The 26224-nt window shown below is 38.4% G+C and overlaps 1 protein-coding gene across 1 annotated transcript in view; it reads right to left on the bottom strand.

Moving 5' to 3' along the window:
• The window catches only part of LOC150088448 (amino acid transporter heavy chain SLC3A1-like), a 97985-nt gene extending 77975 nt beyond the window's left edge, over positions 1 to 20010 (bottom strand). Inside the window, exon 1 of the mRNA XM_090370780.1 lies at positions 19604 to 20010. The gene's annotated coding sequence lies outside the window, so the exon portion shown is untranslated. The remainder of the gene's footprint in view (positions 1 to 19603) is intronic.
• Between the last annotated feature and the right edge of the window lie 6214 nt (positions 20011 to 26224).

The following is a 26224-nucleotide window of genomic DNA, read 5'->3' as shown; positions in this document are numbered from 1 at the left end:
ATTTGTTTCGATTGGCATTGACAACATTGGCAATTAATTCTTACAGATTAATTCAATCTGTAAGAATTCAAATTGGATGATATATCAGGCAACAATCATTAGAACATCATATTTCTGTTAATCAAATCTTTGTTAGTGTCCGATTCTCAAGTATCGTTTAAGGAAGTTTCCAGGCAGCGAATCTGAAGATCATAATAAGCCACTATTCCTCTTTCTTAGGCGCGTGCTCATATACTCATGAGCCAAAATATTGTGACCACCTATCTGATAGCCTGTTGGGTCGCCTTCCTCCATGATAACCGCTTGCACCCATCGTGGTATCTTTTACACGAGACCGCGGAAGGTGTTCTCGGGTATCCTGGATCAGCTGGAAAGAAGGATGTCCTGGAGTTCGGGAAACGGAGCCAGACACTGTCGTGGGAGACTGGCGAATGTTGGCTTCCACTGCATCCCACAAATGTTCGATGGGATTGATGTCGGGAGAAATTTGGTGGCCAGGGTGCACACGAAATGCTTGGATGTGATCTGCGAATTATTCCTGCACGATAGTACACGGGACGTTGTCTTATTGAAAAATTTCGGTGCCATCTGGATACACCATTTAGAGAAAAACTTGGTCCGAAACGATGCCGAGGTAAGGTAGAATCTGGCGGTAAGGATGTGCTCATTGGGAATGAGAGAACCAAATGATGTCCACGATACCACCTTTGCTGGCCTGTTTTCGTCCAACCGTGTAGTCAGGTTGCAGCTGTTCATCTGCTGGCCGTCGAATACGCACTCGTCCATCGCCACGATGGGGCTGATTCATGGATATGATTCAGCAGACAATGCGACTCTTTTCCAGCCATACAGGGTCCACAGCAAGTGGAGGTGTTGATAACGGTCGGTCAGCATGGGCACATGACCATGCTGACCCGCAACAGTGTCTGCTAATGAAATTTTGTATTTAGTTCTTTTATAAAGATTTGTCGAGCCTTCCCAAATCTTATTAAAATTGGAGAAATAGAAACCCAGTAATAATTATTGATTTGAGAGAAGAATAAATAAATAAATAAATAAATATCATATAGTTTAATTCAATCTTAACGGCTAAGTTTAGAGATCTATAAAATTATAATTGCGTACTTAATTGATAAGGAGATGGCCATGTTTACTTCTCTCTTCTGTTAATCGCAGAAAAAGAAAAAATAATTTAATTCAGAAAAAATCGAACGCGCCTGAAATGTAACGCACTGCGTTCATTAACACATTTATTTGTTATCAGTTTACTAAATACATGAATCATTACCATTGACGTATTATTATATTTATTCTCAGCACAAACAATTAAATACGCGTTATATTTGAACTGTTGTTAAAATCCTGGATGAATAAAAATAAAGAGTATTACGAAAGCGTTGACAGCATGGTAAAATTATTTAAATCACGGCTTCAAATACGCTTTGCATTTCACTCGTTGATTAAAAAGTATTTAAAAACGTGAAGTGAAACACTCTTATATATTATTAGTTAATAAATTATCGATTAATGTGAGTATTTCAGTAAATTTTTAGATAATTCGCATATAAACGGGGTTTGAAGTTTTGTTCAGTTTTATTTTCTTATTAAAAATTCATCCTAAGCCTATTTTTGACTATTTGCCTTCTGCGCTTGCGCAAACAGATCCCCCCCCTCCATTTTTTTCGCGATAGATTTACAACACTCCATTTGTTTGTTTAAAGGTCCTGTTCAGCATTGTAAATGCAATGATTTCAGTGTGGTTACGATAATTAACTGTCTTAGCAAGCATGTTTGCTAGATTTAATTTAATCAAATTCAGGGTTTACAAAAAAATATCTTCTTAATGAGTAAACCTCAGCGAAATCTTACCTTTTACATAATTACCTTCCAAAGGGAAATCATTTCATTAAGAAACCATTATGGATATTTCCGCAGGGAAATAAGTTTATTCTAAACGTTTTAATATTCTCCTTTGAGAGAATCAAATAGAGCTTGTATGGAGTTAAGCAAATGGAAAACCAAGAACTTCATCTCCCATTGAACAATTTTTATAGACAGTTCTGATATGGGGAAAAATGCTGTTCATTCTGAAATTGCGTTGAAGAAAATACAAAATAATTCCATAATTATTTCTATAATATTTGCCTCTAATTTTGTCACAAAATTGCCCCATAACATTGGAGTTCTTTTTAAAAATCATTGCTCATAAATAATAAGTATAGATGCAGGATTCTTCTTCCTTTTTCATCCACCGAAACAGTCAAACCAACCACAGAATGCAAATGATATAGTGATGCCTCATGCCTTAATTTCCTTGGCGTAAATCCTGAACAAACTTAATCCATTACTTTTTTGTGTATGGGACCATGAATGTTGACGTTTACTGCAACGATTGCTTGGGCAGAGTTTCATTGTGGTATTTCAATGAACAAGGGCCTTTCCTGTATCATGACACATCTCTCATGTCACATATCTCTGTCAATATAGCAGTAGGTTGAGGAAGGGTAGAGTGAAAATCGTGTTTCCGCTCTAAGTCCACAATTTAATCTAACTGAACTATGTGTTGAAGAAATAGCTCGGATTTTTCATCCCACAAAATGAACAAACATTCGTCCAAGCTTTAGTGAATAAACTGGAAACTTTTTAGAGGGATTAATGGTTTGAGAAATCTGGTTAAGAATAGTCCCACAGGATTGGAACGATCATTATTTATCGATCGAGAACTTTTTGCACGTTTGAGTATGCTTAATGTGTCCATTATTTTTATATTGTCCATCCATCTACTTAGAGTCTTGTAACAACTCGACTCCTAGTAGATGGATTTCCAAGACGTTTTAAATTTGAAGTTTTTAAATTAAATTACAAACCAATCCAAATTTTGTTAAAATCAGAAAAATAAAAATCTGGCAAATATTATTTAATTTTATTTCTTTTTTTATACATATCACATATCTGGATACACGACAGTAGAACGCTAATGTTACTACTACTCGTTTGAATAGCGTGTAAGTTCCCAGTTGGCCCCTATGATACACACCACCTTCCTAGATTGGCTTCCATCGAAGGACAATTGCTTGCAGCGAGCAGAATCCTCCATTTCCCCCCTGCCGAAGGGTCAGAAAGTGTATACAGAAAGTGTATTTGTAAGTTATTAGCGGCTTCCAGGGTTCCCCCTATATCCGCCGTTTGTTAGGCTTTTTGCCAAGTTGCCGGCTTAGAAAAGAACTTAAAAGAGCATCAAAATTTCACGTATATATTTAACACAAAAAAAAAAAAAAAAATTTTCTTTAAATTTTTTAAGTTTTTGAATTTTGAGAAGAAAAAAAAAAAAAAAAAAAAAAAAATGCATCTGATAGATGAAATATGTAATTAGGTGTGCATTAGTGTTGTGTTTGCGTTGTGTGTTAGCCGGCACCTGGCATTTAGCAGCAGGGGGCTGTGGCAGGTTTGTGTCACAGCCCCTCACTCCCATCCCTAGCCACATGGAGGCAGCCAGGATCTACTTTATCTTAAGAGGACACGGACTGATCCGGTCCTGTGGTTAAGTTTTTGGATGTCTGATGTCCCATCAAGTTAATCCTGTGTGGCCGGGTAATGCATCAGGGAAGGTCCCCTCAGAATTACCAGGGCACACTTTTTTGGTTTTATTTCCCCTTAGATATGAAATAAAATAAAATAAAATAAAATAAATAAAACAATTAAAATAAAGTAAAGTAAAATAAAATAAATAAAACAATTACAATAAAGTAAAGTAAAATAAAATAAGATAATTAAAATAAATAAAATAAAGTAAAATATATTAAAATAAAATAAATAAAATAAAATAAATTAAACTATAATAATATAAGGACTATCATTTACTTTTCGATATCCCTATACCCCATCTCTCACAGGGCTCAGTCCTGGCCAAGAGTGGGAGGGATGTACTATTCCATCTCTTGCAGGGCTCAATCCTGACCAAGAGTGGGAATGATGTGATCAGTTCATATTGGTACGCAATCTGGCATGGTAGTGTCCATTTCTTCTTGTCTTTCTTTTTCCCCTCTCTTCCATTTTCCTTCTTCTTCTTTCTTCCCTTCTTCCCTCCTTCATCCCTCTCTTTTCTTTCCTCCTGGATATGTCCTTGTGTGTACCTTTTCCTATGCAGTCTTAAGCATGGGCACTGGGTATGTTGTTCAGTGTTATGCCCCTTGGTATTAGTCTTTTCTTTCCCTTTTCCTCTTGTTCTTCTTCTTTCCCTTTCCCTCCTTTCCCCTTCTTCCTTCTCTTCCCTTCTTCCTCTTTTCTCCTTCTCTTCCCCTTCCCTTCTTCTTTGTTGTTGTTCATGTCTCAATCTTTGCTTGTTGTCCATGTCATACTATTGTGACCTGGGAATTTCACCCCATTACCTCTGCTCACTTGATGTGCCTTTGGCTTTGGCAATGTTAGGGTTAACTGGCCTTATTGTGCCTGGTACTGTTGATGTGAGGTACAAAGTTTTTGGCCCTTGGTGTAATTTGTGATGTCAGTGTTGCAGTCAACCTGCTTTGTTCTCATTGGCACTTAACTGCTTGCAGGGTGAGATGTCTGAGGCATGGGCACTGGGAATGTGATTCAGTGACCTGCCCCTTGATTTTATTCTGTCTCTCTTCTTCCCCTTTTCCTTTTACTCTCTTTCCTTCCCTTTCCTCCCTTCTTGTTGTCTTCTATGCCTCAATCATTCCTTCTTGTTCTTGCAGTGCTACTGTGATCTGGGACAAATATTCACTACTTCCTATACCTACCAGTTAAGCCTTGGGCCCAGGCACTGGCAGGGTTAACTGGTCTTAGTGAGCTTGGCACTAATAGTTTGTGGTTCATACTGTGATCTAGGACACTTATTCACTACTACCATGATCTAGGACAATTATTCACTGCTACCTATACCTACCAGATGTGCCCTAGGCCCAGGCACTGACAGGGTTAACTGGTCTGAGTGAGCCTGGTACTGATAATTTGTGGTACATATAAGGTTTATGACCGTTGTTGAGGTTCCCTAAGAAGGTACTATTGTAGTCAACATGTATTTTCTTAATGGCGCTAAACTACTTGTGTGGTAAGTGCACCGTGTTGTCTGAAACATGGGCACTGAGGATGTAGTTCAGTACCATGCCCTTGAATTTATTTTTGTTGTTTTCCATGTTGCAATCATTACTTCTTGTTATTGTCATATTTCTGTGGCATAGGGTATACTCTCCATTTCCTTTACTCACTTGTTGTGCCTTAGACTTTTGCCATGTTGGGGTTGACTGGTCTTTTGTTCCTGGTACTGTTTATTATGGTACATGTACAGTTTATGTCCATTGTTATGACTATCTGAAATGACAGTGCTGCAGTCAGCATGTATTCCTTTTTATTGTGGTATTTTTAGCATGGGTACTGAGAATATATATCAGTCCCTTTCCGTAGGTTAGTCTCCATCCATGCTGTGTCCTCTCTCCTAATTTTAGGTATGGGCTTGTGTGTTGCCTCTTGCTTTACTCCGGCATACCGAGGAGGGTTCTTCTTCTTTTGAATGCACTTGTTGCAAAGTTTACTAATGCTTGAAAGTTATCTGGTGATTCCAGCACTTTGGGGAAATCCTCAGTGTGATACACTTCTGTTACAAGCTGGAATGGTTGTCTCAGGTCTGTGTAGTTTATGCATTCGAGCATTATATGTTGTACGGTTTCCAGTGACCCGCATCTGCAGTTGGGGGAATCAGCCAGCCCCAGAGCATGCAGTCTTGCATTTATGCTTCCATGACCTGACAGGAGGAAGGTAGTATATAAATCTGGGCTCAACCAGGGTTTATTGTTTTTATTTATTTCCTGTGCCAGGGGGATGAACTGGTATGTTGTTCTCCCTTTGGTGTCTTCTCTCCATTCTCTTTGCCAGTCTGTAATGAACATTTCTCTTAATCTTCTTTTTTCTTCCTTATCTGTCTCATTTGGATCTGTTGTATATTCTCCTAGGGAATGTGGGGTTCCTTGTCTTCTATAGTATTTTAGATATACCTGTATAATTTCATATGTTATTGGTATTTTACCACATATTATCTGGAGTGCTGATGTAGAGATGGTTCTACATGCTCTGGAGGAGGCCAGCAGGAAAATTCTCTGTGCCTGCATTAAGTATTTTTTTACTAGGCTGTGTTTAATGCTGGGTGCCCAAGCACCTGCTCCGTAGCATATAATGGGTAGGAATAGACATTTGTAATACATTGCCAGTGTAGATGATTTTATGTTCCACTTTTTCCGGGCAATTCTCAATAATTTTCCTGTTAATTGTTGGGTTTTATTTCTTAGATATTTTGCGTGCTCTACAAAGTTTAGTTTCTCATCTAGTATGACTCCTAAATACTTGTAAGTGGATTCCCTACCTATACTCTGTTCATTGATTTTTATTAATGGGGGCCTGTTTCTGTTGAGTTTTCCCTTAAAAAGGACTTGTTTTGTTTTTTCTGCAGACAATTCTAGTTTGTTTGTTGCACACCAGGAGATTAGATCATTTAAGGCCTCTCTTGCTCTGGTTTCCAGCTCAAGCCGTGAGTTACCCTGTAGGAGCAGAACAAGGTCGTCTGCATACCCTATTTTAGTTATTTGGGGGAAATCTTTTGCGAGCCACTCATCAAGGACCATGTTCCAGCAAACTGGGCCAAGAACAGATCCCTGTGGGCAGCCGCGGGTCACCGGTCTTGTTACAGAGCATGCTCCACTTGAGACCACAAGGTGCCTGTTTGAGAAGTAGTCTGTAATTAGACGATAGATCGGAATTGAGACCTCTGCCTCTCGAAACCTTGCCAGCACACTTTGCCACCATAAGGTGTCAAAGGCACCTTTAAAGTCTACAAAGAGACCTAGGACATATTTAAATTCCGATGAAGTGATAGTATTAAGAACTTGTTTGATAGCTCCCACAGCTGACTTGCCAGGGGTGAAGCCGAATTGGCAGTGTGAGGAGAGATTTTTTTTGGTATAGTATTGTAGGAATCTGCCTACTATTAGTTTTTCTAGGACTTTGCCTATGACAGGAAGTAGGGCAATGGGACGGTAGGAGGAAGCTAAGTTGGGGGGCTTATCAGGGTGTTTAATGAGGACTTTAAGGTTTGCTGTTTTCCAGGGGGCAGGAAAGGTGCCCTCATGTAGACATGTGTTGAAGAGGATTTCCAGTACTGTGCTATTTGTTTTCCACAGTCTCTTCATTATTGCTACCTCTATCAGATCTAATCCTGGGCATTTTCCATCTGTGAAGGAGAGTATTGCTGCATTTATTTCCTCATGTGTGAAGTCATCCTCTCTATCTGTTGCTTTGTAAGTCAGGTGCTGAATTCGGATGGTTGTCTGTGTGGGGCTCTCAGGGTTTGTTATGTCCTGCTTTATTAACCCATCCAGGATTTCATTTATTGTCTGTTCCCATGTCAGTGTTTCATTGTTTGGGGAGCTTATGATTGAGGAGAATACTTCTCCCGGGCGTATTTTCTCAAATACCAGCCTATAGACCAGGCCCCATGGGTCTTTTCCCATTGTGTCTTCGACCAGTCTTTTCCAGGCTAGTTGTTTTTCCCTGTGTATTTCGTTGCAGTACCTGCGTCTTGTCTCTTTGTATATATCTTGAAGTCTGTCAATTTGGTCTTGTGGTCTGTGTGTTCTCCTGGCTTTCTTTAAATCTTTCCTAGATATTTTAACTGATCTCCTTAAGGATGTCAAATCATTAGTCCACCAAGGCACCTGGTTTCCTCTTCTCTTTGTTTTCTTTAATGTGACGTCACATATTTCTGTTAGGAGTAACCTTACTTTTTCCTCTAGTTGTTCTGCGGGCAGTTGTTTCAATGTATCTATGAGACTACTGGTGAATTTATCTGAGACCTGCTTGTCAAACTTGTCCCAGTTTACATTTTTTGTTTTGTATCTGGGAGACTCCTGGGGGATTCTGTTACCATGAGGGTTCTGCATTGTTGTATAGGTGAAAGTGATCACTGCATGGTCACTTGTTGACCAGGATAGGTGTACTGCCCAATTTTTTATCGCATTTGCAAGGGAGCTACTGGTGAGGGTCACATCTATATATGATTCTCCTGAGGCCGAGGAGAAGGTTGGCGGGTGTCCTGGAATATTATGTACTGTCAAGTTTTGTGAGATAATTAATTCCTCCAGTAGTTCTCCTTTTGTATCTCGGTTGGGGCTGTTCCACAATGGCGATGATGCATTGGCATCCGCCATTATTATTATTCTTTTCCCAGGAAGAGTATTTAGGAGAGCCTCCATGAAATTTAAGTGCCGAAGGGTCATCAGTTGAGCTTCCATGAGGGACGTGTCGGGGTGGACCTCGCTCGACGTTCTTCATCCATCCATAGGGCTCAAACCGAACTCTGCGCCGACCATTACTTTTGGATATTCACGTCTGTGTATGTTCATATCTGTTCTTATAGAGCATTCAATAATGGCATTATCCTGTTGAAACAAACATGGGTCTGTACCAAAGAATTGCCACATCATAGGAGCATGGGATTGTTCAAAATGTTAAGATAAGCTTTAGCGTTCATGGTCTTCCCCGCCCTGTTGAAGCCTAAAATTTCTAGTTTGTTTTGCATATTGGTATCAAGATTACTAGATTACTTGTCACGAGAGATTACTCTATACGCTAGAGTAAGTTGAGAGAGGCGGAAGATTCTAATGAATCTTAGTTCAAATTATTATTACATTGGGAAACCACAGAAGTGGGGTCCTCTAAGATCGGTTCTGGGACCACTATTGTTTCTAGTTTCTTAAACATCAACTGAGGAGCACAGAGCGTGAAGCAATTCGTAGATGATGCGAAGATTTGTAGAGTGGTAAATGATCAGAGCCAAGCAGCGCTCCTTCAAGACAACTTGAATAGGCTTTCAGTGATGGTCAGAAACCAATTTCTGACACCTAAATCACCATTGGTCGAAGAAAATGGTGGAATGGAAGCGACAATCAGAATGATAGATTAGTTATGTTCTGAAGATGCAAAATTACAACAATCTAATCATACGCTTACTTGTTATGAAATAAATAAAACGAAATGGCAAGAATTTCTGTTTGAAGCACCATTTTGGTTTGTGTCACAAACTCGAATTTTAATCCTCTATGGCTTCAATAGACACTCGAAGATCGGAATTGTTATAAAGATCTGTTGTTCCAGAATTACGTGCCATAAATTCAAATTATGGGAATACAGGTTTTTACTCGGTTGTAGGAAGTTTTCTTTAGACAGGAGAGTTGCTAATTAATGGAATAAGTTACCTCCATGGATAGCTGAGACCTAACGGCTTAGGGAAGATCAAAGGTCAGCTTGATAGTTACCTAAGTGAGGTGGGAACGCATAAGTAGTTTATTTTTTTTTTCTTGTATTTTTATTATTTATTTCGCTCGAGCAGCAAAAGCTTGTGGCTTTCATGTACTATATGGCTAATACCAATTGATCTACTACTTTTCCCGGAAACCTCCGATGGGTGAAGTGGAGCGAGCTTCCATCATCCACCTGAGTGTCTTTGCTTGGAGGTCATACTAAAGGTGCTCTTACCTCGAAAGGCTTCAGTTCTGCAAATTGCAATCTCGAGACTAGACACCTGTGGGGAGATCTGATTGAGGAGTTTAAAGCCTTGAATGGATTGAGTAAGCAGAATTTCAATGGTATTCTTCAGCTTGCTGAGACCGCACACATCTGTGGGCATAAATTCAAATTGAGGATGGATGGTTGCAGGATAGATGTGTGTAAGTTTGCCTTCAGCCAGAGGGTGGTTGGTTGTTGGAACAGGCTTCCATCTGTTGTTGTGGAAGTGGATGAGTTGAATAAATTCGAGGGAGAACTAGACAAATTTCTGGGGGCTACGGATGGGTGAACTGTAGGTTTTTTATTTTTTTGGCTGATAAGCTTCCTTTCTTGCATTATTTTTCATTACTGCTACAATCACTTCTATTTCATGATAACGTCATCCAGTGCTTGCTTTCAGCAATCAGTGGACTAAGGAAAAAGGGGTGCTCACTGATAAGTACAATGATTATAATCAGTCTTCCCAATACCGTGGAATTCTGCCAATAAAGCGAGAAACTTTAAGTTTTAATTTTTTTTTCACACTGTGGCTAAGTTAGTCGGTCCTAGGAGAGACCAGCAAGGCGTTTTTTGTCCAGCAAAACAGGAATATCGACCAGAGAACACACAATTTACGGTTATAATAAACATGGGTGTATGAATTTGTTCTCTCTGGTAACCCTTAATATGAAATATTATACTTTTGTTTTGGGGGGGGAGGGTAGAGTAAGTTATTCATAGATTGTATTGTAGCTGAAGAACTGCATATTATGTTTCTTATCGTGCGCTGGTTGTGTGCAATGAAGGAGAAACATGGCTGACAAGCAGAAAAGCTTTTAAGATGTATATGAAATTCGTTGCTGTTTGAGGACCTCGTTTTTTGTTATCAGTTTACTAAATATATAAATATTATAACTATTCGAGTATTCCAATAGATTTTTTAGAAACATGAAATGTATGATAAAAGGAAAAGCGTTTTAACTCATGTAGGACCATATGAACTTACAGGCTATGAACAGAGTAATCGATGCGCCAAAGAATCAACCTGGTTTTCGATATCTAAATTTGTTAATTATTAATTTTTAAAGCTTTAAATAATTTCCAGTTTATTTTGAAGTAAAACTTCTTGGGAAAATGGAATAGTTTTTATTGTTTGGAAACAGTTTCGATCAAAACTTTCCACTATCCCCCTTTTAGGGTTTGAAACACCAGAAAGGAACACAAACTTTCTTGTTTATTTACTAGAACATGGTTTCCTTTATAAATAATCTAACTGGGTCAAGATAACGAACTGTTTGTCTTTTCTAATGACTGTCATCTTTATATTTTGAAAATTACATGTTTTGGAAGTTCTCTGAGGGAAAACTTTTGGCTACTTAAGCTTAAATATTGGACATTTTTTCTGATTTAAGGTATCAAAGTTTGGAACCCACAATAAAGTTATGCAGTACCTTTGTCGAATTAAGGAAATCCGATTCATCGTATCTGAAGAAAAGCTCTAATCACCCTGAAGTATATTCAAAGTACTTGTAATGCAGACTAATTAATATCACACCCAACTTCGTCAGAGTGAAGAACAAATTTTCACCATTCCATCTATCCAATTAACACTGAAAACAATTCGATTGCTATCTGAATACGTATCGTGAGCAAGCCATCACCTTCTTCGCTATAGAAAATTCTGCTTAATTGCGACTGTACTTAATTAATATCAAAAATAATTTCATTAGGATGAAGTGGAGAAGGTTCTTTCAGATGATTAATCATACGATATTAATATCGAAAATAATTAGTTTGCAATCTAATTAGTTGCGTTAATTGGACAGGATGAAACGGTAGTGACAAAGAGGGGACAGGGGCTGTTGGTGAACAATCGGTGAGAGGGAGAAAGGGGACGCGAGTTTAATGGTGCGTGCCATTAGTCTTTGTATTGAAGGCGTGACCTGAGGAGAAATACTCGATTGCTGAAAAAGACGAAGAAATATCTGAAGACAATGCCATTTTGGTGTCGCAGTGTACTGAATAGCGACGACGTCTACGGTTTTGGATCAGTATGCTGAAAATTTTCCATGGCAGGACGTAATCAGTCTGATTTCACATGGAATCTTCTCTTTGAAATCAACGATACTCGAAGGAAAACCAGGAAAAACTGTTTCCTTCAAATAACTCCAGAGGAAGAGTTATTAGGTGGATAAAAAACCGCGTTTTTTATCCATCAAAACAAATAATTCCATCCGTGAGCTCCATGTTTCATTCGCTTGAGCCCAATCGTCTCGGTCACTGCATCAAACAAACTCGAATTCTTGGACACAGCTGATTCCATTTTTTATTGTAGGTACATTGAAAGGTCAAGAACAGTTTCGGCAATACTTAAGATTTAACTATAAGTTAAAATGTGCATCCGTGCATTTTCGTGATCTTCCATACATATATTGTCCTTCTTAAAGGTGATCATAATCTTCTCCTTCTTGTTAGCTTAGGAGACCCATGCTACTATAATCCCTGTTCTTTCAGACCACTTGGGAAAAGCTTGGATTCGATTCCATCTTGAAAGTGAAGAACATTTAAGGGATTTTTCATTATGTGGCCTCAAGTGTTTCTCTGCTTTTCATCCCGAAACTAGCAAAACGACTAATCCAAACTTACTCCTGAAGATCTATGCAGTGCAGGTAACTTGGCTATGGATGTATTTCGCTTCATTTAACACCCACATTCTGTAGCCATATGAATATTATTACGAATTCCAACATTTGAGAGTATTTAAGACTGGATAAAGTTGGACAATCCATTCTCCTTTCCAAATCGAGCGATACAACTTGTGTTTCTTCTTCACTGCATCTAAATTTATTACTGAAAAATGCAAAAGGGGGGAAGAAGGCGATGTGTTACGTTAATCTGCTATACGTCTACTCTAGCGCCATATGCGAGCAGAACAGACTCCGATTTAATCAATCATTCTTAGACGCCGCTCGGGCAGTGGAAGTCGGAGCTCGTGCTGCCGGCAAGAAAAGCCATTAAAATGTAAACATTGTATTATTCCAGAGTTTATTCAATCCTTATAAATTTCTCAGTTGAGAGGGATCGGTAGCGAACGCAAGCCATTATTAGGAAAGAAGTTCTGGAGGAAGAGATGGTTTATCTCGTGCTTACGTCTGATAAAGTTAAATTTTAACCAATGAGTGGCCCTGCAGCCACATTTACAGTTTTTTATCGCTTGCAGAAAACACTCCAAGGACAATTTACAGTCACGTTTAGAAAATTATGTAAGAAATTTAATGTGGTGTTGGATGGGCAAGGAATGAAAGGATGTCTTAAGTTTACCGAATATAAAAGCGTAATTTAGGAAGGAGAGAATAGTATGTTCAATTAGTTGGTGTAAAATAGTGGCATTTACAATGTTAAGGGGAAGATTCTAAAATAGCTCTTGACATAACGTTGCTCTCAACTTAACATTTGTTTCATAATGCTGCAACTCCAGCTATGGTGGCAACTTTAGTTGGATTCTGGGGTTTATTACTTCGCTGTGATATATAAAGGTTAGAAGAATGATTAAGTTTGATGGATGGCTTGCAAATGTTCTTTAAGAAGTGTTTTTCGTATTCAGAATTGGAAATTTCATTATAAAATCTTTGTTTATCCTCAGTCTGTTGTTAAAAACCCCCGCGATTAAAGTAGAAATTCATTTAGTAGAATCTTACAATTATTTCTGTGGTTGGAGAAAACTCAGTCTTGTTCTCAAATAACATTAATTGCAGAGATACGTATATCTAAGTTTATAGATAATTAGCAATTAGCCAAAGTTTAATTAGCATAGTTTTCTGTGTAATTAACTTGCAGCACAGCTAATTATGCATCCATAACTTGAGGGGGGGGGACAGTGCGGACATTCACGAAGAGTCTGCATCAAGGAAGCAATATTGATAAGGAACAGGATATTTTTAGATATGTATCTTACCGGCCTTGAATGAATTTGTTGCCATAATTAGAGCTTCCAGAGCACGTAATTATGGGTTTTGTGTTACAGGAGTTCATTACAGCCAGAAACTTCTGAAGGTGGCATCTTGTCAAAAGGGATGGCCTCACCCTTAATTAATGGTACATCAATGGAATCATCTTCAGTGGAAATGAATAATTTTGGAAACAAATTTTCAAGTATATTGGGTTTTGATTGCCCAGCTTTTGAATACGGTTAAAATGTCACAGATAGCAATTAATCAATGTCTATCGAAATAATTTTTAATTAACAAGAGCCGTAATTTTATTACTGAAGAGGAACTTACTAGAACGACTCATAATATTAGTAACAAAAGGTAATAAAACTGTTAAAGCACCTCATTGAAAATGAAGGAAATATAGGCTTATAATGAGCTTCAGCCTTTGAATTTCAGTTTATTAATATAACTTGAGCTGGCGGGCTGCATGGGAGTAAGTGCTGTCCAGTAAATCTAATTGTCCATTAATCTTGAGAGAATAATGCACGTAGAACAGCTTGAATACTCACGAGTATCCTCTCTGTAGGTTCAGATGACACCCTACTGATGTCCGATACGCATTGCAGTATGATGGAGGTGATGATGAGAAAAATCCTGGCTACCTCCCCAATGTCAACTCTTTTAAAAGGCCAGGACACAGAAACATTTTATTGGGCTTACGGTTTCTTCATAACAGGATTATAAACACGACTAAGGACAACATTACAAGCTACTTCAATGTTCAACCATTTCTTTTAAAGTTACTTCAAGAGAAAAATGCTTCAAATAATATTTCTGTTTTTCGATCTGATTATCAGACACAGCACTGTTAAAGGAATGCAAGGCCAGCGTTCGTTTATCAATATAATTTGTTCTCTCCTGCTCATTGGCTTTATGCTGAATTTGCTTTATTGTTGATTAATTTCAACTGATGGTAAAGTACCATCAGTTGAAATTGGTAATCATCCAATTCCTCATCTGATGGATGAAAAGCCTAGTTCAGTGGACACTGTCCGTTATTTCCGAAGTTTGTTAAATTGAGGTCCATGAAATCGAGAATTATTGCAATACAAGTCCACTTCTACAATAAAATCGTCTGTATTTTTGCCCGCTAAGGTCCTTTAAGATTTAGAAGCCTAAATCAATCGGAAGTACATTAACCCTCGTTCAATTCTGATAGCTTAGTAATTTTAGTTCTATTAGTTCATTTTATAAAAATAGAGAAGTATGGGGGTTTTAAGTATTCCGTGATTAAAAACTTTTGCCATATTTCACGCTATCCTCACCGAGACCGATGCACTCTTTCTATTAATACACCGAGAAACTTCAGATGAGCTCTTCAATGGAATTTTTACCAGGGATCGGTTTTGAATGGGTATTACTTTTTATGTTGGAACAGTATTAAACCAAAAAAAAAAAGCGAGATCGATGATGTAGCCTCTAATTCTGTGTGTTATTCTACTGGTTGTACAAATACATTTCTTTTAAATGAAATTCCTCCTCTTCAGTGACACAGCGATAGCGTTCACACTTGAAATAAAAAATGCGGTCCACGAACGAAGCATGTGCCTGTAATCAAATATTCTGTTTGAAGAGATGCGGATGGGTGGAAAAGTTAAGCCACTTAATTAGAATATAATTATGAGTTCGCTGCCTTTAACAGAGAAGCGGTCAGAATGAATGAGAAATACGTGGGTACAGAACATTTCTTTAAAAAAAAGCAATTTTTTTTGGTTAAGCCGTGTAAGACAATCAAATGAGCCAAGGGGATGGTATCTTAGAAAGGCTACACATTACCGCTAAGAAAATGGATGACAGGAAAACAAATGATTTGAACCGAAAACTGACCTTTGTCGATCATCTCGTGAAATTATACAAGTTATTTCTAATGTAAAAAACAAACTTACAATCAAAACCTTTCATCCACGTTAGCCTTATGTTTGTCTGTCTGGTTTCTGATGAACACTCCCTACAACTACAGCAGAATATTGGAATTCGGTAATGTAATACCAAAGTTGGAGTCCCACCAACCATTGCACGGTCCAAATGTATATGATTATCCTGATGAGCATAATCGATTATTAATCATTCGATTGTACCCATCATTATTACCAACCTTAAACCCTAACAGTTAGGATGCCCCTGAAAGCATACGCCACTTATCTTTGGCTCATAGGACAAACTGATTAGTGGACTCTTCTACCACCTATCATATAGAAGATAATTAGTAGTTATAATCATGGCTGTGGAGTTTTGAGTGGTAATAATAAAATTAAACAAAACCAATCCTTTGTCAAAATGTTCATTATTATTTTTTAACCATTCGATTGTCATCATCTAACTTAGAACTGGTGATCGCAATCTTGGTAATGGTTCTTGTACTGTCAGCCCTATGATGTCGTTTGCTTTGTGGGTGAGAATTGATTTAAAATTGTCCCACCATGTTGAGTTTCCCACCCACTTGCTTAATAAGGGTCAAATTGAAATCATGATAATAAAGCATTAACCATTTTTCGCCAATTCCGTCTGCATGTAGAGGATCTCATCACATGCTTGGCGATATGCGTAGCATGCTTTTGAAACGCCCCATATTTGTAAAATATATGTCAGTATTTGGCAAGATGACAGCACCATTTAAGTGACTTTGAACAGAATATGGTAGTTAGCATCAGAAGCTCTGGTATGAGTAGCGAGGAAATTGCAAACCTACGATTGTGTCTCGAGTGTATTGAGATTGGTCCAATAACATCCAGCCAACGGCAATCCTGTGGTCGGAAACAGCACATTGATGAGAGAAGTCAACAGAAGCTGACAAGGCAACAAAGGTGACAGTCAGTTAAATAATTCAGTATAATAATAAGCATTTCAGAACGCACAACTTGTTCTACCTTGTCAAGAATGGGATATTACAGCTGACGACCGAACTGGGTTCCATTTCTGTGACTAAAGCAAGGAGGTACGGTTACAGTGGGCTCAGGAACACCACTTGGACAGTGGACGATTGGCAATACGCTACCTTGGCTAACGAATCCAGATTCCTGTTGTTTCATGTTGGTGAAAGGACCAGAATATGAGGAAAACAGCATGAGTCAATGGACCTTGGACCTTTCATACCAAAACTGGGTATTGTACCTTATATACCAGGTGTAAACAACGCAAGCTGCTGTCGGCAGTGTATAATAGTGGGGAGTACTTTTGTAAAGATGCAAGTTGGGCCTTTTGATACCAGTGGAGAAAAATCTGGAAGCCTCGGGTTATGGGGAAATAGTCGACCAGGCACATCCCTTAGTTGCTGCAGTGTATCCATCCGCGAAAGGGTTCCTCTATAGAACAATGCATGTAGCAAAATTTTACGGAACTGGTTCCAGGAATATGAGTGAATTGCAGCTACTGCGATAGCCCTCCCAGCCACCAAATTCAATTGAATACCTGTGGGACAAAGTTGAAAGAGCACTTTGGCGTGGAAATCGCAACCATCTAATGTACAACTTTGGGAGGCAGTTGAGTCAAAATGGACCGGATCACTGTAACATGATTTTGACACCTCGTTGAGTACATGGCCACGACTAATCCACGCCGTTCTGAGGGCTAATGGTGAATCGCTATCAGGTAGATACATTAATGAAGGAACCACTCAGTCTAAGTCGCAAAGGAACAGATCTGGCGAATAGTACGTGTGTGTCCGAGTATTTCGAATATTCTGCATGTTTCAGAGTCTCAGTAACTATTTAAGATTTCTGGGTGCTGCCGGTGTTTCCTGAGTTATCATTCTATGTGGTAAATTCACGATTCTCATGCCCTTGGTTATCAGAGCAGTTTCTCAACTAGTCTTTAGTTATTTAGAAGCCCGGCACTGTCTGGACATTAGAAACTTGTGCCATTCAGATGAAAGTAATGAACAAGATTACTTCTGCCAGGTCTGAAAAGAGCGAGCGCCACGATTTAGTGCACTGAATCAACAAAGCCAAATTTCGTGAATGAAAATGCAAATTATTTCTAAGCGCGCTGTAACGATTGTGTTTAAGAATCATATTGGCAACTCGATGTTTCAATCATGGGGTCATCCGCTTTATTACATCTTTAGATGTAAATTTTTCAAAAATGCTGATGCTTTCTGCATTCGACAGGTTTGGCTCACCTGTTAGTTTTCATTCAATCCACCATCTCGCAAGTGCCTTCCTCATAGCTATATTCAAATAGAAGCTGGATATTGAATGCACAACGGTCATTAAAACTACGTAACTAACATAAACAACTGAATAGTATCATTGGCCCTCTCGCTGAAGGAAGGTTTGCTGTTCTTCCACACAATGTGGAAAAGATTTGGTTGGGTTATTTTGAGAATTTGGATTAGATTCTTTTCAGAACGACATGAATTTTAATGTTTGAGTCTTGGAACATGAGAGTAGGGGTTAAAATTGAATAAATAAATGGGAAAACAGTTGGACACCAAACAAAGACGTCCTAGTTGCAGATGAGAGGAGTGGAGTAGGTTTACAGTCAGGAAAAAAGTGTCCCCAGATGGCTATTGGTGTCATCTAAGCTCATAGATCATTATTATTATTTTGTAACCAAATCTTTTTCATTTAGTGTCTCTGTATATGTTGGAGTATATTAGGTTGTATTTGTTAAACATAAATTTGGCATTGTACTCAGCCAATCCCCATCAAATCTTTAAAATATTAAAGATTTGATGGGGATCCAGTGGATAATGTAGGTTAAATTTGAAAATTGACTCGGAGTATAACTTGTAGTAATCTTAAAATCTGGAGTAGACCTCAAGACCAAGGAAAATCTAGCATTACAACACAATTTGCAAACTTTCTTAATTATGCTTTATTTAAATCGCACAAAGAATAAAAAAAAAGTTGAAGTTTCCTTTAAGAGATTGTATATACTTAATATCAACTTCACAGAATCGACATGGACATTCTTCTATATCTGTCCTGTTATCTGGATCAATCTTAAAGGGTCAATTTTAGTATTTGGACCAAGTTGACCACTCTAGTTCAAGTTTAGTATTTATTGACTGAAAATAAACTGCTTTATTCTCATTGACTCACAATTCACAACAAAGGGAATTTAGAATGAGGAGAAAACATTCATTAATATTGGATTGTATACTAAAAGTGTGCACGTATGAATATTAGATCGTACCAATGTGTCCACGCGCATATAAACTCGCCTACAGAATACATCTAATTCTTTCGTGCGTTTTTCTTTCTCCGCGAGATTAAAAATAAGGCCTATTTCCGTTTAATCTCCATGCCGACGCTCTGACATTTCTTTTGTCTCCGAAGCAGAAGGCGGTACAAGGCGCCAGCACAAAATACACAGCGACAAGAGCAAATAGACGCGAAACCCAGATAGAGTGGTCTTCAACGGAAAACTCGTGACTTCGAAGGCGAGTCCGATTAGGAAAACTAAAAAAGGGTGTATGTAAGTGTGTACATAAATAACCCGATTACTTTGTTATGCTGCACGCGATTTGAATATACACACACAGCTACGAATGCGTCAAGGTTACGTCATGCGAAATGAAAATAATAAAATTTTGTTTTCCATCGCTTTTGGCTGTTTCATTATTACCAGGAGTGGAAGAGAGCTTTGTTTCTTCTTAACTTGGAAATTGAGTTCGTTGTGGATCGTTGTATTAAACACGGACCAAAAAGACAACATTCATTGGAATGTTTCATCTACATTTGTGTTTTGTTTTATCTTTATCTCAACCTTTTTGTTCTGTTCTGCTTGGTGTGCTTATTGTGAACTGCGTTTTGATCTTTGTTGGACTGTATTCCTCTCAACCCGTTGTTTATTTCCACCATTGTTGGCTTATCTCTGTTACTGTCCATCACAAGTTCATCAGCCTCTGATTTCGACAGCTGACATCACACACAACTTACCACGTCAAAATGCTAAAAACGATACCTTTTTTTGCATTGGGAATACTCGTTAATAAAAATCTACGTTTGAATCTAGACAAATTACATCAACCATCCGAGTCTAATTTACCTAAATACAAACTGAACATTTTCATGCAAAGATTAATTTAATTTAAATTTTGAACCGTACGTTACCTTACTTCCCGGGGTGAGTAACCAGCACGAGGCAGTCTGGCAACAGAGGTCTCGTCTTTGCGGTGACCGAGTGCGATGCCCTTTTCCCAACAGGCGACGATTATGTGCGGACGCCCGTCGCTGTCCACCTACTTCGTACGTTTGTCATCGGCGACGTCGTATGACGAGTGGGTGTCTCGCTGCAGTAGACCTCAAGACCGAGCCACCAGAGGCATTGCAGTGACAAGAACAAAACTCATCAAATATCTCTGCAGGGCGATCTCTCTCTCTCTCTCCTATTTTTTTTTCTTTTTGCCTCCTTCCCCCCTTCTCACTCCTGGGTTCATTTAAAATTCACGAGCTGCATCCAGACCCTTGTGCTACCGGTCTACGAGCCGCGTTTCAGCTGCTGACGGCTCAATCTGATGCGAGTGGTACTCTCACGCCTGCTTCCAACGCTTTTGCTCTCGCTCGTGACTCACACCAACAGATTGGAGATATCGATCACGCATGCGCGGTTGAGGGAGATGATCAAATACTCCTCCAACCACGCTGTATCTTGCTCCGTCAGGCGGGAAAGTTTGGACGGTACTCGATAAGACCCCTCGCAGCTATATCGCCGTGGACGCAGCCTGATCGGAGGAGTGTGTTCGCTATTGCAGAACTTTGATGGATCGAGTCTACGCGCATCTTTGATTTGGCTTCTTTTTCGGGGATTATCATCACTGTTTCCTTGCCGGATTATTACCACCACAAAATATAAAGGAGGACATAATTTTCTCTTCTCACTTATTAAGATCAATACGAACTTCGAAAACATTTTCTCAAATATGAAGGGATCAATATTGGATGAAATATGGCCGGGTTGGAAATATTCCAAAGGAATCGATTTCGCACTACAGATTCGGGAGGGACTTACTTCAGAATGCAATTTAATCTTTACTGAGTTAATAACAACCCACCTGATGAACCCGAAGGTACTGATGATTAGAATGTTTATGATAAACACACAAAAATGAAGTCACGAGGTACTCGGACGTTGGAGTTAATACCATAGACCGAAGGCTGGATTAAAGGATCCAGTTAGGAAAATCGACAACAATTTGGGAACATCCTGAGTTCATAAATAATGGAAGAGACATGGATTATCGATATTATTAGCTTCAAATATAGATGTAAAGTTTTTAAACTGTTATTTTCAACTACTCAAAGGTCGTTGTATATTTATTTAAAGTTTTTATTCTCTGTTTAGTAAATAAGAAAGGCAGGAGGATAGTGATAATATGAGGGGTGATTCAAATTTGTGGTTTGACCATGAAAGAAAGTAGCAGCATCAAAGATCAATATTTATTTTTCCACACAATCTTCTCAGCACACTTTTTATAGCAGTCCTTAAGCATTGGTGTCCCTCGTTTTTAGAGGGACACATTTTTGGTCTCAAACTAGAAGTCAGTAGTCCTAATGACATAATTACCACGTTCAAAATCGTTTACTTTGATATTTTCCTGGGTTCGAGTCCTGTCTAGATTGGAGACACTCATGAGCTCTTTTAACCGTGGCTGAGTTAGATTTGGGGGCCAATTAGCTTGGTCCCCAAATCTGAAGTTGCTAAAACTGGAGAATGGAACAACTCAAAAGGCAAAATCAGATGATTGTACTCATTGCAATACGTAACCTGCGAGATGATGACCAAAGGAATTCATTTTAAAATAATAATTGTTCTGGAAAAATTCTCTTTAAATGTTTGCAGAGATATTTATAATAGATGGCACCTAATTATAATTAGCGTATAATGGACAGGACACTTTCAGCCTTAGGCCACGTAGTTATCAATCATCCCTCGTATATTAGATTACAGGAAAAATGTAATATTAATCTTTCCGGTAATATAAGATTTGGAAAGAGCAAATTGCGGCGAGATTTATTCTTAGATTCATTTCTGATAGTTAGAATGGGGAAGATAAGAAGAGATTGCATTTATAAGTTATTTATTCAACTATTTATAATTGCATTTTATAAACAAACGGAAAAACCCCTTAATACACAATCTATCCTCCAATAGAACAAACCAACCTTTCATTACAATACTAAGACACTCCTTGCATCACCCAATGTACCCAGATGCTAATTTCCTTCTAAGAAATTACCTGGAAACACGGAAATGAAATTATTTAATACCTTAATATGGTAGCATCAGCACGGGCATTTTGTGATTCTCGTATAATTTATTTGCATTTTCCCACAACTAAATACACCCAGTGAACATCCCGGTGGGTGAAGGAGAACAGACTCGCATTGCCGGTAATTTCTAAAGATGCTATCAGTCTTATGTTCTGTTAGCTTAATCCCATTACTTATCATGAATGAATCGCTATTATCAGACACTTCTGTTATCTCAAGCTGGTGGGTAGACTTAATGAAGGAATGAATGCTGAAATACCGCCCATAATTATATTATGATTGTTTGAGGTGATCGTATTTCTTTGCAATGAATCAAATTATATCCCTGCTGGTCTTTATATCGATTTTCTGATATATATATATATAGCGAATTATGGAAGATTAACATGCTGAGTCTTAAGGAGTAACATCTACTGGAGGGATTTTAATCTTTCAAAAATTGAAATAGTACTGAAACACTCTGATTTCATTGCTGATTGCTTATTTGACCACCGATTTAAAAAGATGGACCTGTGTAAGTTGATCCTACTTTTGATTAATGTTTTCCCATTATAAATCGATGTTCACGAGATCGGCTTCGAATTTCCTCTTGTTTTAGGGAATTTTTATTGTCCAAATCTCAAAGATAGGCTCACTGATAAAGGTCTAACTCGCTGATGTGCCTAAAACCCTACAACCACCAAGATGAAGATGAGTTAGATGAGTGTGTCCAATTCGCGCACTCTGGCAAGCACCATTTCTTAACTTACTTTCCTGGTACTAGAAAACCAGAAAGATGGTAACGTCTTAATTTCAACAGGTTAATGTGTACTTGCCATATTTTCCACTGAGAGTAGAAGGCCTTTGGTTTGATGGTTTGTAGTCTTGTCCAGGGATATTTCAGTCACATTTGAGTTTATAGGTTGTTTTGCTGCTTGATCTGCACATCTGTTTTCTAATTCCAGAATGTCCTGGTATCCAACAGAATACTAGTTTATTGCCTGTCTTTTAGCCAGATAAGTTTGGATCTGCTTTGTTAGGGAACGTTTCATTCTGCATCGAGTTAATAGCACTTAAAGACTCAGAATAGATATGCTGTGTTGGCTTTGAGGTCAAGATGCTCAAGTGCTAGATGAATGTCAAACAGGCCTGCAAATAAATTGCCAAATTCTGTTGAAATATGAAAAAATACCTTGTTGGCATCCATTTTCCCACCGAAATGCGCTGTAATTGCTACAGTGGATGCATTCCTGAAGGCCTAAGAGAAAACCTTCTTCATAGCTGGAATCAACGCATTGCAGCATCGGTGGAAAAAGTGTATTGAATCCAAAGGGGACTATCCTGAAAAGTAACATGTTGCCAGACTCCTCAAATAAATCCTTCATACTCGGGCACGAACTTTTCAAACACTCCTCTTATATAAATAAATAAATAAAAAAGAAAGTCACCGGGAAGGGAATTTACTGATCATTTTCTTTTGCTGTGGCAGGAATTGAGTTTTTGACATCACACATGTCTGCATAATCTTCGGGTTGGTATATGACCTTGTTCCTTTGACAGCGGTATTTGATGAATCTCCTTTGAGACTTGCACCTTCCACTAGCGTGAGAAAAAGCAGATTCCAAGACAATTGATGCATAATTTAGAATGGGTATTGCCACTGATGAGTGGAGTGGAACAGAGGCCTTGTGTGACGTAAATTTGAATTCGTGTCTTTTACCAACACCTGGAATTCTGTATGCTGTTTTGATAATGTTGCAGGTGGGTAAAATCACCATCCTCCCCACACCGGATAGAAAAGCCTGAGTTCAAAACAGTCGAATTCACGAAAGGAATAATATGTGGAATAATAAAGTTATTGTATTCTATTATTCTGTTTGAAACAATAGAGATGTAAAATATCAAAGGGTCTGTAAGGTATCCGAATTCTTAGGAAAACGTATAAAACTATTCAACTTTAATTCGATGCAACTGGAGATATTCAACTTCCATTATTAGCTTGTCAGCTGGAAATGATGTACTCGCTCTCCAACATACTAATCAATGTTAATGAGTATTCACTGACGTTAGCAGAGGGCATCTTTGCACTAAGCATAATGGGGTTGACCTTATTATCTACGATGTCGACAAAGTATTTCGTAACTTTACGATTTAACTGCGAAAATAGAATGCCCTCTCCGCGAGAGTCGAAAGTGAGTGTACACGCATCCTCCAGTTCTTTTGTTCATTCTCTCTCTCTCTTCATTCGCGAGTACCAATAAAGAGAAAAAGGCCCTGGAGTAGAAACAAGTTTAATCTTAGAATCAACAACGCAATCTTATTCCTACTGGACCCAAGAAAATGAATTTATACCTTTCTTGAAGGTCCAGAGTTGTTTTTTTTCCTTTTGATCAGTCCTTGTTTAAACAAAGTTGGAAAGCCATGGGATTTCCAGAGAAGTTTAGAGGGCAAAGCCCAAAATTCTTCCATTAAATTTCACTTTAGGGTGTGCGTTGGGCGATATGATCCCGCACAATACAGCTGTTATGTGTAAAATGAACTTCCGTGCTCACCTCCTTTCAAAACAACCCGCTGAGAGGAGTCTCGCGCCTGTTCCGACGGCGAACTTTATCAGCGGAGAGCAGCAGCCGGATCCTACATCCGATCAATATTAAGGGGGGGGGGGTTGACTATAAAGGGCATTGTCATGCTAATAGTATTGGCATGAGAGTGTGGGAGGGAGGAGGAGGAGGAGGGGGGTCTGGGACGGAACTACGCTATCAGGTTTGGGAGGAATTGTCTTGATGCGATGGAGAGATGGAAGGTTGAACAGTGCCACATGGCTATTCGTTACAGAGAGATAAGGAGAGGCTGCTCCAGGGACGGACTGTAATGCAACCCCGAATGCTCGTGAGTGATATCAAAGAAATCAGGAACATGCATTTTCTAAAGAATTAAATGTGGCTTTTGGCGTGACATTTCATCGTTTTTTTTCTGTCTGAAGAATACTTGGATTACGCATTGTAATAAGGGATTAGAAAAAGCCGCATTAAACCTTTATTTAAAAGTAGAATCCATTGGCTTAACTATTATTAGTGGATTCTAATTTGATCTTTAATTTTTATCTGCATTAATAAACGCATACTGCGAATTAATGCAAATTAACTCTGTTACCTTCCCTGTTTGAGGTGAACGTTAATTACAGTACTCTACTCAATATCGAATAACTGGAGTGAAAGAGAAAATAAATCAGATCTAACCATACAAATTAGATTTTCGTATATAGAGATGCTCGAACATAACCCGAATCTGAAATATTTAGAAAGAACGATGTGGGTATTTTACATTTCCATTATTTAAATTAGAGTACATTGGTGAGATTACTAATTTAAATTCCGGAAAGCATAATTGATTTCTTTAACAATATTAACTCTTCGTCAGAAATTAATTAAACAAAATGCATATTTGGGGATTCCGGTTACGCTCAAAGGAACATTTTAATCAAATACTTCTTACCTGATTAATTCTGATTTACTTAGAAAATTGACAAAGATCAACCATGCAGACTTCGTTACTTTTCTAGTACTTCAATTACACCAATACTGAAAAGGAGTTCTGCAGAAGATATATATTTGACAACGTTGGAACGTTCCTTTACGTATAATTTTAGGGAAATGCGTGTGAAGAATGTTGCTGCGAAGAACAGAAACAAAATGGATAAACAAAGAAGAGAATTTGGTGGAATTGAGGTGGAATTATGTATGTTTAAACAAAAGAGAATTTGTCAGTTTTGGTGTTGACAATTGGGCTGGTCTTTTAACTGTTTTGATGAATGAATAAGGTGAAATTACGCTACTTCTAAAATAGCATCTGTAATTCCATTTCAAACAGAAAGAAAGCCATAGAAATGCCGAGAGAAACTTGAGCAGTTTCTCTCGATATGTCAACAAATGTTTTCCATGGAATTTGTTAATAAATGAGTAACGTAAATAAAAACATTGCAAGTATGTTGGGCTTATGTTACTTTGACGAAATCTTTAATTTGACGATTAAAGAGATAGAATGTTTCAAGATTGTCCATTCTATTTGGAAGGATTTATTCCTTAAGCTTGCCCATCGCACCCAAGTTGGGAGTATCTCTATAATACTTGTTGGGAAGCCTTCTATGAGAGCAAGCCAAATGAAAATAGACCCGCCTCTCTCAGGATCAAAGAGCTTGTTCAGACTTGGATTGTCAATTTAAATGAAATCTTCCAAGACACAACTACACCTGTTGCTCCTTGGACATGTGTCTGTCTCTCAAGATACATACTTCCTCCAGTGGGGGAAAAATATATCTTCCTGCAATATCAGACAATTACATTCAGCTCATGCCATGAACAACCATGCCTGTAAAATTTATACGGTTGGTTCAAAAACTGAGAGTATGGTAGGCTCTGCGGCAGTTTTTCCTTTATGTACAAGTTCAACCACACTACCGCTTGCTTGCAGCGTCTTCACAGT

Source organism: Mastigoproctus giganteus, chromosome 3 (genome assembly GCF_048544385.1).
Source record: "Mastigoproctus giganteus isolate SK-2022 chromosome 3, ASM4854438v1, whole genome shotgun sequence".
Lineage (NCBI taxonomy): Eukaryota > Metazoa > Arthropoda > Arachnida > Uropygi > Thelyphonidae > Mastigoproctus > Mastigoproctus giganteus.
Note: the sequence above shows the minus strand (reverse complement) of the source record. Positions and strands in the feature narration are given on the sequence as shown.